This window comes from Pteropus medius, unplaced genomic scaffold (assembly GCF_902729225.1).
Source record: "Pteropus medius unplaced genomic scaffold, Ma_sr-lr_union100, whole genome shotgun sequence".
NCBI classification, from domain to species: Eukaryota; Metazoa; Chordata; class Mammalia; order Chiroptera; family Pteropodidae; genus Pteropus; species Pteropus medius.
The window spans coordinates 26,293,529-26,305,907 of record NW_024344240.1 but is presented as its reverse complement, the minus strand read 5'-3'; the positions used below and the strand labels follow the sequence as shown (position 1 = coordinate 26,305,907).

Genomic DNA, 12,379 nt, shown 5'->3' with positions numbered 1-12,379 from the left:
ACAACTAGTCACATACAAGGAAAATCGCATAAGACCGTCAACGGATTTCTCAGCAGATACTTTATAGGGTAGAAGGAGTTCCAGTATATATGTAAAGTGCTGAAAGAAAGAAACCTACACCTAAGATACACTATTCAGAAAAGTTATCATTGAAGAAGACTTAAAGAATATCTAAGACAAGCAAAAACTAAAGGAATTTGCCACTAAAATGGCTTTACAAGAAATATTTAAGGGTTGTCTTTAAGCAGAAAAGAGAAGACTATAACCAGAAATAAGAAAATACTATAACCAGAAATAAGAAAATACTATAACCAGAAATAAAAAAAATAAAAAAGTCTCACAAATAAAGCCAAGTATAAAAAAACACACACACAGTGAATCAGCCACTTAAAAAGCTAATACGATAGTTAAAAGATGAACATAGCAAAATTAACTATGACTACAATAAATAAGTAATACAAAAACAAAAATATAAAATATGATATCAAAAACATAAAGTATGCAGGGGGAGTAAAAATGCAGTACTTTTAGACTGCATTTTAATTTAAATGCCTATCAGCTTAAAATATACTGCTATAGATATAGGTAGATATATATACCTCATGGTAACCACAAACCGAAAAAAGAAAGGAACCCCCCCAAAAAACATGAAAGTTTAAAACCAAAAGGAAAAAGATTAAGAGAAGTACTACAAAAAGAACCAAAAAGCAATATAAAATGCCAATAAATATATATCAATAATTACTTAAATATAAATGGACTAAATGCTCCAATAAAAAGATATAGGGTGGCTGAATGAATAAAAGAAGACCCATCTATATGTTGCCTACAAGAGACTCGCTTCAGATCCAAAGACAACATAGAATAAAAGTGAAGGGATAGATAAAGATATTCCATGGAAATGGAAATAAAAAGAAAACTGGAATAGCAATATTCATATCAAACAAAATAAACTTTAAACAAAGGCTGTAACTAAAGACGAAGAAGGGCATTACATAATAATACAGGGGTCAATCCAAGAAGAAGATATAACAATCATAAATATCTACACTCTCAACATAAACACCCAAATATATAAAGCAAATAATAACACAGAGAGAGAAACTGACAGTATACAATAATAGTAGGGGACTTTAACACCTCACTTATATCAATGGCTAGATCATCCAAACAGAAAATCAATAAGGAAATAATAATCTTAAATGTCACATTATACTAGATCAACTTAATACATTTACAGAACATTTTATCCCCAAATTTCAAAATACAATTTCTTTTCAAGTGCACACAGAACATTCTCTAAGATTAATAACATAATGGGTCACAAAACTAGTCAATAAATTCACAATGGTAGAAATTATATCAAGCATCTTTTCTTACCACATGGTATGAAACCAAAAATCAAATACAAGAAGAACTGAAAAACACTAACACATAGAGACTAAACAACATGCTACCAAACAACCAATGGATCAAAGAGGAAAGAGAAAATCAAACAAGAAATCAAAAATACATGGAGACAAATGAAGATAAAAACACAACTTTCCAAAAGCTATGGGATGTGGCAAAAGACGTTCTAAGAGGGGAAGAAGTTCACAGCTATATAGGCCTACCTCAAGAAACAAGAAAAATCCCAAATAAACAATCTAATTTTACACCTAAAGCAACTAGGAAAAAGAAGAACAAACAGACCCAAAGTATAAGAAAAGAAATAATAAAGATCAGAACAGAAATAAAGAAAATAGTGTCTAAAAAGAAAAGATCAATGAAATTAAGAAACAGTTCTTTGAAAGAATAAACAAAATCGACAAACTTCTAGCAAGACTTATCAAGAAAAAACAAGAGAAAGATCTCGATTATGTAAAATTAGAAATGAAAGTGGAGAAATTACAATGAACACCACAGAAAAACAAAGAATCATTAAAAAATACTAGAAAAAAAATTATATGCCAACAAATTGAAAAACATAGAAGAACTGGTTGTATCTTTAGAAACAGAAACCTCCCAAGACTAAACCAGGAAAAAAAAAATACAGAAAATATGAATAGACTGATTACTAGCAACAAATCAAAGCAATAATCAAAAAAACTTCTATCAAACAAAAATCCAGGACCAGACGGCTTCACAGGTGAACTATATCAAACATTTAAAGAAGAATTAATACTATTCTTCTTAAACTATTCCTCAAAATTGAAGAAAGAATGCTTCCAAAGTCTTTCTATGAGGCCAGCATTATCTTTATACCAAAACCAGACAGACACTATAAAAAAAGAAAATTACAGCCTAATACCCCTGATGAACATAGATGCAAAAATTATCAACAAAATATAAGTAAACTGAATTCAATACATTGAAAGGATTATACATCAGATCAATTGGGATTATTCCAAGATGCAAGGATGGTTCGATATCTGCAAATCAATCAACATATACACTATATAAACAAAATGAAGAATAAAAATTACATTATCATTTTAATAGATGCAGAAAAAAACACATGACAAAATTCAACATTCATTTATGATTAAAAAAACTCTCAATAAAGTGGGTATAGAGGAAACATAACTCAACATAATAAGGGCCATATATGACAAACCAACAGCTAACATCAAACGCAATGGTTAAAAGCTGAAAGCTTTTTTTCTAAGATCAGAAGTAAGACAAGGATGCTCACTCTCTACACTTTTATTCAATATAGTATTGGAAGTCCTAACCATAGCAATCAGACGAGAAAAAGAAATAAAAAGCATCCAAATTAAAAAGAAGTAAAACTGTCATTATTTGCAGATGACATGATACTATGTATAGAAAACCTTAAATACTCCACCAAAAATGAACATATGATTAGAACTAATAAATTAATTCAGTAAAGTAGAAGGATATTAAATTAATGTGCAGAAATCCATTGCATTTTGATACATTAATAATGAATGATCACAAGGAATAATTAAGAAAACAATCCTACTTACGATTACATCAAAAAGAATAAAACGCCTGGAAATAAATTTTACCAAGGAGCTAAAAAATGTGTACTCTGAAAACTATAAGAGATTTAAAAAAGAAATTGAAGAGGGCACAGATCAATGGAAGGATATACTTCGCTCATAAATTGGAGGGATTAATATTGTTAAAATGCCCAGAATACCCAAAACAATTTACAGATTTAGCACAATTCCTATGAAAATACTAATGGCATTCTTGTCAGAACTAGAACAAACAATCCTAAAATTTATGTGGAACCACAAGACCCTGAATAACCAAAGCAATCTTGAGAAAGAACGAAGTTGAAAGTATCACATTCTCTAATTTCAAACTATACTACAAAGCTATAATAATCATAACTGCATTGTGCTGGTACTAAAACAGACACATAGCTCAATGGAACAGAATAGAGAGCCCAGAAATAAACCTTTGCATATGTGGTCAAAATGGACTAAAAACTTAAATGTAAAACCTGAAATCATAAAACTTCTAGGGAAAAAAAAAGTTGTAAGCTCTTTGACATAAATCTTAGCAATTTCTTTTGGATATCTCATCTTGGTCAAGGGCAACAAAAGCAAAAGTAAACAAATGGGACTACATTGAACTAAAAGCTCTGCACATCAAAGGAAACCATTAACAAAACATAAAGACAATTTACTGAATGGGAGAAGATATTTGCAAATGATATATTCGATAAGCTATTAATATTCAAAATATACAATGAATTCATACAACTCAACATATTAAAAAAAAAACAATCTGAATTAAAAATGGGCAAGGACACAAATAGACATTTCCCCAGAGAAAACATACAAATGGTCAACAGACATATGCAAAGATGCTCAACATTACTAATCATCAGGGAAATGCAACTTAAAACCACAATGAGATATCACCTCACACCTGTCAGTGTCTCATCAATAAATCAACAAAGAGTGTTGGTGAAGATGTAGAAAAAGGAAAATCTGTGCACTGTTGTTGGAAATATAAATTGGTGCAATCTCTATGGAAAACAGTATGAAAGTTTCTCAAAAATATTAAAAATAGACCAGTCAAGATGGCAGAGTAGGTAAATGCTGTGCTTGCCTCCTCTCACAACCACATCAAAATTACAACTAAACTACAGAACAATCATTAATCACCTGAAGTCTAGCTGAACAGAAGTACTGCAACTAAGAATATACAGAAGAAGCTACCTCAAGACTTGCAGGAAGGGTAGAGATGTAAAATGGGCTGGCCCCACACCCACATGTGGCAGTTGAGAATCGAGAGGGATGTCTTGGCTGTGAAGGTCTCTCCAGAAGAACAAGGGGTCTCAGCCCCACAGTGAGCTCTCCAGCTCAAAGCACCAGGACTGGGAAGAGAATTCCCCACAACTTCTGTCTGTGAAAACCAGCTGAAATTGTGGATGAGTGAGACAGAGGGCTGTTGGAGATACAGGCGTTCCTCTTAAAGAGCATAAACACAAACTTACTAATAAGACTCACTTGCTCTGAGCTCCAGCACTGGGGCAGCAGCTTGAAAGGTGCCAGGGACATATGGGGAGGAACTGAGTGGTCTGGCTTCAGGGCAAGGGCTTTCTCTGAGACAGAAGTGCTGGCAGAAGCCATTGTTTCTTTGTTAAACCCTTCCACTGCTGGAGTGCTGACACAGGCAGCCACCATATCTGAGTCTCCATAAATCTGGCTAACACCGTTTGCCTAGCCTTGGTGATTCCCTGAGAACCAGTCCCACCCAACTTGTAAGTTTATTCAAGCCATTTCCAGTGGCTTTTCTATACAAATGGCCTGTCTTGGCTCATGCTGCAGAGTTTCCTAAAACCTCTCAAAGTTTCACAAACCCCAAACAAGCAGCATCTGACCTTGGGTGCCAGATACCTCTTGCTAAGTAGCCCCAACACTGACAGTCAGCCTTGGTTCAAAGGTTAGCCTCTCCCAGGCACCTCTAAGCCCAGAACAAGCGGCAACCATGTGCATGTCACTTTGTAGCTCATACCAAGTGACTCTAGCCAGGGCCCAGGCAGTGGCTGAACTCTTCTGACAACAGAGCCCTCCCAAAAGGCCCCAGAACCAGCACACCTGATGGCCAGCCTCAGACCACATCAGAGCACCACCAAACCACTTCCATAAAAGACACACTCAAACTGGGCAGGTTCCAAAGCCCTGCTAAAGCATATCCTGCTTCCACAGGGTCAGCCTTACACAACAGCTCTTCCACTGTGATCATGGCCATTCCTTACAACCAAGCAGCCAGAGGGTCAGTCCTTCCCATTGACATTCAAATAGGCTCAACTACAACTGGAGGGCACACACAACCCATACTAAAGCACTCTGCTCAGGTGACCAGGGAGATTAAGCCACAGGACGCCTACTACATAAGGCCACTCTACCAAGACCAGGAGACATAGCAGTTCTACCTAACACATAGAAAGAAACACAGGGAGGCAGCAAAATGAAGAGACCAAGAAACATATCCCAAATAAAAGAACAGAACAAAGTTCCAAAACAGAAACTAACAAAATAAAGACAAGTAATCTACCAGATGCTGAGTTCAAAACACTGGTTATAAGGGTGCTCAATAATCTCAGTGAGAACTTCAACAAAGAGATAGGAAATGTAAATATGGAGATAGGAAACATAAAAAAGAACCAGTCAGAAATGAAGAATGTAATAAGTGAAATGAAGAATACATTTGAGGGAATCAACAGTGGATTAAATGAAACAGGATCAAATCAGCAATTCAGAAAATAAGGTAGCAGGAAACACCCAACCAGAACAGCAACAAGAAAAAAGAATCCCCAATAATATGGCTACTTTAAGGGACCTCTGAGACAATTTCAAGTGCAACAATATTCTCATTATAGGGATACCAGAAGGAAAAGAGAGAGAGCAAGGACTGAAAACTTATTTGAAGAATAATGATTAAAAATTTGCTAACCTGGTGAAGGAAATAGACATTCAAGCCCAGGAGGTGAAGAAGTTCCAAACAAGATGAACCCCCAAAGAGGCTCACATCAAGACACATCATAATTAAAATGCCAAAGATTAAACACAAAAAGAGAATCTTAAAAGCAGCAATGGAAAAACAATTAGTTACCTACAAGGAAGTTCCCATATGTCTGTCAGCTGATTTCTCAATTGAAACTTTGCATGCCAGAAGAGATTGGCAGGAAATATTCAAAGTGATGAAAAGCAAGGACCTATAATCAAGATTACTTTACCCAGAAAGGTTGTCATTTGGAATTGAAGAAAACATAGAGTTTCTCAGACAAGAAAAAGCTAAAGGAGTTCACCATCACCTATCACCAAACCAGTATTGCAAGAGATGTTAAAGAAACTTCTTTAAGAAGATGAAGAAAAATTCAAAAATATAAATAATATAGTAGCAATAACTACACATCTATTAACAATTGGTTTAAATGTAAGTGGATTAAATGCTCCAATCAAAAGATAGGGTGGCCGAATGGGTAAAAATGGATAAGAAAACATATGCTGCCTATAAGACACTCACTTCACATTGAAAGACATATACAGACTGAAAGTAAAGGGATGGAAAAAGATATTTTATGAAAATGAAAAGAAACACAAAAGCTGGGATAGCAATACTTATACAAGACAAAATAGACTTTAAAACACAGGCTATACCGAGAGACAAATAAGAACCCAGTAATCTCACTTCTGGGTATTTATCTGAAGAAATCTGAAAGATTACTTTGATGGAACATGTGAATCCATAGGTTCATTGTAGCATTATTTACAATAGCCAAGATATGGAGGCAACTGGGGTGTTCATCAATGGATTAATGAATGAAATGGAATATTAATGAATGAAGTGGAATATTAATGAATGAAATGGAATACAATGGAATATTTCTCAGCCATAAAAAAGAATGAAATCTTGCCATCTGCAACAACACACATAGACCTAGAGGGTATTATGCTGAGTGGAGTAAGTCAGGTAGTTTAATAAAATAAAACAAATAAACAAACTAAATAAAGATCATATGATCACATCAATAGATGCAGAAAAGGCCTTTGACAAGATACAGCATCCATTTATGATCAAAACACTTAACAAACTCGGTATAGAAGAAAAGTACCTTATCATAATAAAGGCCATGGATGACAAACCGTCAGCCAACATTATACTTAAGAGGCTTAGATGCCCAGCATCCCTGTCTCTGTCAAAACCTGTGTCAGTTCCTGATCTGCCACCTGGCCTGTGAGCCCATCAGATAACCATGGGATTGCACACCTACTTGTGCTCACTCTTCCTGCTGTAAGAGCGAGGATGAGGCCCGCTTCGCCTAAGGCGCTGAGCCAGAGGGCAGGAATCGATGCTGGCATCTGTCTCTGAGGGCGTAGCTATTGATGTAGAATAACAAAAAAATGTTCAATATTTTAAGACATAATTTGCAAAATTGTTTTAAGAGTATATCCCCCAAACATTATAATTTGTACATGTGAAGACAGAACATGCTCTGTATGTCCAAAATGGACACATTTATTAAACTGAAGTATTTAGCAAAATTTCTAGAAGAGTCTGAAGTAATTTTAACATCTTTATCACAGACTCCAAGGCCTCAGGCCAGTTCTCAGGTAAGCCCTCAGGTGTGATGAAAAAGCTTGCCTCTTGACTCTATAGTGGGCTCCTTCCCAGTCCTGGAATTTTGACTGTTTCTTGAACATGTTACATTTTCTCTACACAGGGGTGATGACATTTACCTCTCAGTTTCTGGGAAGATTAAATAAAGTGAGAAAACTGCTAGAACTAGGGCCCTGGGACATTAATCAAAGCCAGTTCTCAGCTTCTTCCCTTCTCTCCTCCTCTCCCCAAGCTGAGGTCTCCATAAGACAGGATGCCGAGGGACACAAGAAAAAGCTCAAGTTTCTGTCCCATGTGTTCCAGTCAAGACCTTTTTGAAGGTACTGATAAAAGAACATTCAAACCAATAGAAAAATTTTATAAGAGTTTATTTGAGCCAAAATTTTGAGGATTGCCCAGAAGTGAGATCTCAAATGATTGAGAAAAATGCTCTGAAGAATGGCAGTTTCATAGTTCATTTTATCTATTCAGAATCAAAGGACAAAACATAAGGGAAGTTACATGAAATCCATCAATGGCAGATTTAAGGAGGCAGAAGAAAGCAAAGTGGGGGAACCTCTAGGATTGGCTAAAGAGCAAAATTGAGAAATACTTCTTTTATATTGGTGGGCTCAGGATAGTTAACATTGAACATTTACAGCACATAAAAAGGGTATTCGGGCAAAAAGATAACAATGAGGAGTTTCAGGGTCTTGTGCCCTGGGGGACTGTGCCTCTGAGAAGTCTGAAAAAGATTACTCTGGCATTTCAAAGATGTATTATCCTAGATGCATAAGAACAATGGAGAGAGCCTGCTTAAGGTAAAGAGTAATCTTTGCTAAGAAAGCTATAGGCCTGGGACTTGACTTTCTGCCAAGACAAGCCCAGTTAGGAATTTATGATAAAACCATCCTTTCAGTTACTTTCCTAGTCACTGAGCTTGTCAGGCCTGCCATGTGGCTACCCTAAGTCAGGTTTACTATGTTGCCCGCTTTTCATTCACAAAGGCCCAGGGAGACTTCTGCCTCTGTGATCAGGCTGTGCTTTCTATTAACATCCAAGAAATCCTGTATAATGTAATGTACATAAATATAAAGAAAAATTATTTCAGCACATGTTTTCTGAGTATTTTTTGTTATTATTGAGTTTTTTTCTGTGGGTCAGACACTTCAAATCTATTATCTTATTCAATATTATAAGGGTAAATTTTTTAAAAAATGAATTATTTCAGTTGTCAAGAGGGAAAGAGACCTTTCTCCGACCCTTTTTAGATTATTTCTCTGAGAAATTTAGTGGTTGTGAATCCTTCTCTAATCATTTGATGTTAACATAAGAACATTCAAACTTATAGAGAATTTTTTTTATTAGTTTCAAGTATACAGTACACTGATTAGACCTATAAAGAATTTTTATAAAAATTTGAGTCAGAGTGTACACTTGAAAGCAAGACTTCAATAGACTGAGAAAAATGCTTCAGAGAATAACAGTTTGCCATTTCTGTTATGCATTTGAGATTAAGGAGGGAACATAAGGAAGATTACACGCAGGTGAGAGAAAGCAAGGCAAAGATCAGACTTCAGGATAACTAAGACTATGTGCTCTCTTGAGGGTGGTCATGCTTTAGAAGGAAGGGCCTGAAATGATACATTACAAAGGTGTGTTAACCTAGATGCATAGAAATAATGGACAGGGCTTGCTAAAGGCAAAAATAAGCCTTTTACTAAAGAAGTTAAATGTCTGGGTTATATATACCCACCATGACCTGCCCAGTTAGGAATTTATGATCAGATTATCCTGTGTGGTTACCTTCCACAGAACTCTTTTTCATCCATAATTCCAACGCTTTTGGTCATAACTCAATTTGAAGCATGCATTGATCACCACGCTTTAGGGCTGATAATGTCATCTCACAGCGCTACCATAATCATGGGATGTGAGTTGAGACCAAATTTTTCCCTAAAAGGGAAAGAGCAAGTAAACGGAAAGCAGTCAGAACTCATAGTCTTTATCATGAAAAAACCACTTTGGAGCACTCCTATCCTATGAACTATCATGATCCGAGTTTAGCCTTCTGTCTCATTTTTCTGTATTTGGCATGTAGTATAACATTTACACAAGCCGTTAAAAGGATATTAAAAGTTATCTTATACATCTTCTTTAGCTTGGCAACGTTGTAAGATGTCTCCTTTCGATAATGTCAGCTGATAAGTTTCTTCATCTAATTTAAGTTCATCTTAAATGTGCTGTAATGCATGGAGGAATATAAAAATTGAAAAGTGGGGTATGCCAGAAAGCAGGAAAGAACCAAGTGGCTGTCTTGGGTTTCCTAGAGCCTGAACTATTCATTTAATTTATAACCATTGTGTACCCATACAATATAGCCTAGAAGTTTTTCATCACTTATTTTATAATGCTTCCCATGCAATTTAATATAAAAACCAAACCTTGTGGTATCCCAGTGGCCCTTCTGGAACACTGCAAAGTTATTCCTACAGATGTTGAGATTTTAATCCTTAAAATCTCAATTTCTAATGAAAACTAAGAAGTAGAAAAACCCAAAGAATAAGTATAAATATTATAATGACTAATATCATTAGCAGAGAGGTAAAGACAGTCAAACAATTGGTTTCTGAGTTCAGCATCAATTCATAGGTATACAGGCTTTGTTGATGTCTTGGGATAGCTGTCTACCTCTGATGTCAGAGGCTTCTCATCCTTAAGGAATCTTTGCTGACTGTCGTAGGTGGAGGTGGGTGTCAGAGACAGGGCAGGAGTTTATTTGTGGTTAGGTGCCTTTTTTAGATGAGAAATGCGAGTCCATGAATCCATAAGTTAACTCTTGTAAGTTTAGCTGCACATGAGTTAGTTAGTAATACCTGATAAGGTCCCTTCTAATGAAGTTGGAGACTGCCCTTTATTTGATGTTTCTTCTAATAAACAAAACCTCCTAGTTGTCTTTGAAGTCTTCGTTACCTGGAAACACACTATCAATTTCTTTAAGCTGGTTAATAATCCTTGACAATAATGCAGAATGTCTCCTCTTAATAAAGTTGGTTCATCTGCCCCTTCATCCAGATGAATAGGGTGACCAGTTGCTATCTAATAAGAAGAAAGTCTATGTTTACTAAAAGGGGTATATCTCAGGCTGAGGAGCACTATCGGGAGACCACTGGGCCAAGAGTTTGTTTTAGTAGGAATTTATTTCCTCATTAGAGTCCTGTGGACGAACCACTCTCATTGTCCTCATCTTACAAATGAGGAAACTGAGGCAAAGAGGTGAACGAGCTAGTATCTGTCAGAGCTGAACAACTTTCCTGAATCGCAGTTTACCCAAAGCTTTCAGAGGACCTTTCTGGTCTCATTGACAGAGCCCTGAAGGTTCCTCTGACTTGATTTAATGATCTGAAGTTAGAGAAGCCTATGGAAAAATTGTGAAGTGCTACAAAAGCATTAGACATTCTTATCGAGCAAGGCATTAGTTGAATATTATAGACTGAGAGAACCCCTTCACCTTATATAACAAGAATGCTTCCAGGAGAGTGGAGGGCCTAGCTTGGGTACTATGAATACAATCAATGCAATGATTTCATTTAACGCTTTGTAATTGGGGATGTGTGTAATTTAATGATTTGTAATAAAATCAAACTAATGTAAAATTAGTCTTCTTTTAGGTAAGCTACTAAATTTAGCTGGACTTCACTTTTTCAATCTTTAAAAATGAGCAAATTCTAACACAATTTACCAGCACTGTCATAGAGATTTCAGGTCTCTCAGTCCTCACCTGGTGTTCTCAAGGGAGGCCACATTGTCAGACCTCTATCAGACCTTTGGAAGCTAGAAATAAACAAAGTCTCTCATGGGCACCCCTGAGATAGTGGAATTCTAAGAGGCACATCGCTTCTCATTTGGGTTTTGTTTTGTTTTGTTTTGTTTTTTAAGCCTACAGCACCTGGTATTCCTAGGTAGTCTCCCATCCGAGTATTAACCAGGCCTGACCCTGGTTAGCTTCCGAGATCAGACGAGATCAGGTGTGTTTAGGGTGGCATGGCCATAGACCTCATTTGGTTTTAAATTCACTTCTAGATCTAAACTTCTCTAGGTGCCAAAAGGCAGTCTGACCTTTGCTACCTTCCTATTTTTCTAAGCTAAACAGAGCCAGATGGGGTTAGTATTCATATACTGCTTTGTGATTTCAATCAGAAGGAAAGACTTCCTAAAAAGAACAGGATCCCTCTATATTTAAAATGGTCTTTTCTTCTCACTTCATTTTTTTTTTTTGGTCTTAAGTGTAACTCCTTGAATTTTTTTTTAATTTAAAAGGGCTACATTTTTTTAAAGTGTATTAGTCAAAAGTGGCATTAATACCATGTAAAGGTCCTTTTCTGATTCTTCCAGTGACCAGATGCAAATGGGCAGAATCAAGGCCTTGATTTTTCTGCAGACTGTAACAAAAGGAATCAAATATACATTTTATGGATGGAAAGTAGGATACAAATGGGCATTTCCTGGACAGCTTCTCACCAGAGAAGATTCAAAGATTTGAGACAAGAAATAACAATAAAATGTGTCACCTCAGACTATTTGTTTAAGATCTGAAGAATGAAAGCTGTGCTGAATGCAGGGCTCTTTCTCTGGATGCCCCTGTAGTCCTCCTCAAAGGGCTGAGGACACCGGGTCCTGACTGTCCTGTAAAAGGAAAGTAGAATCCCACTATTGTGGGAAGCCTGCAAGGGGGCTGGATGGGAAGATAATCCCGTGATCAGTTATAAATAAGATGAAGCTGGGGAAACCAAGGAAACACCAGTTTCTGGTT

At 36.3% G+C, this 12,379-nt stretch overlaps 1 pseudogene; it reads right to left on the bottom strand.

Moving 5' to 3' along the window:
* Positions 1 to 11,503: 11,503 nt before the first annotated feature.
* LOC120607469 (uncharacterized) lies at positions 11,504 to 11,622 on the bottom strand (annotated as a pseudogene).
* Positions 11,623 to 12,379: the final 757 nt, after the last annotated feature.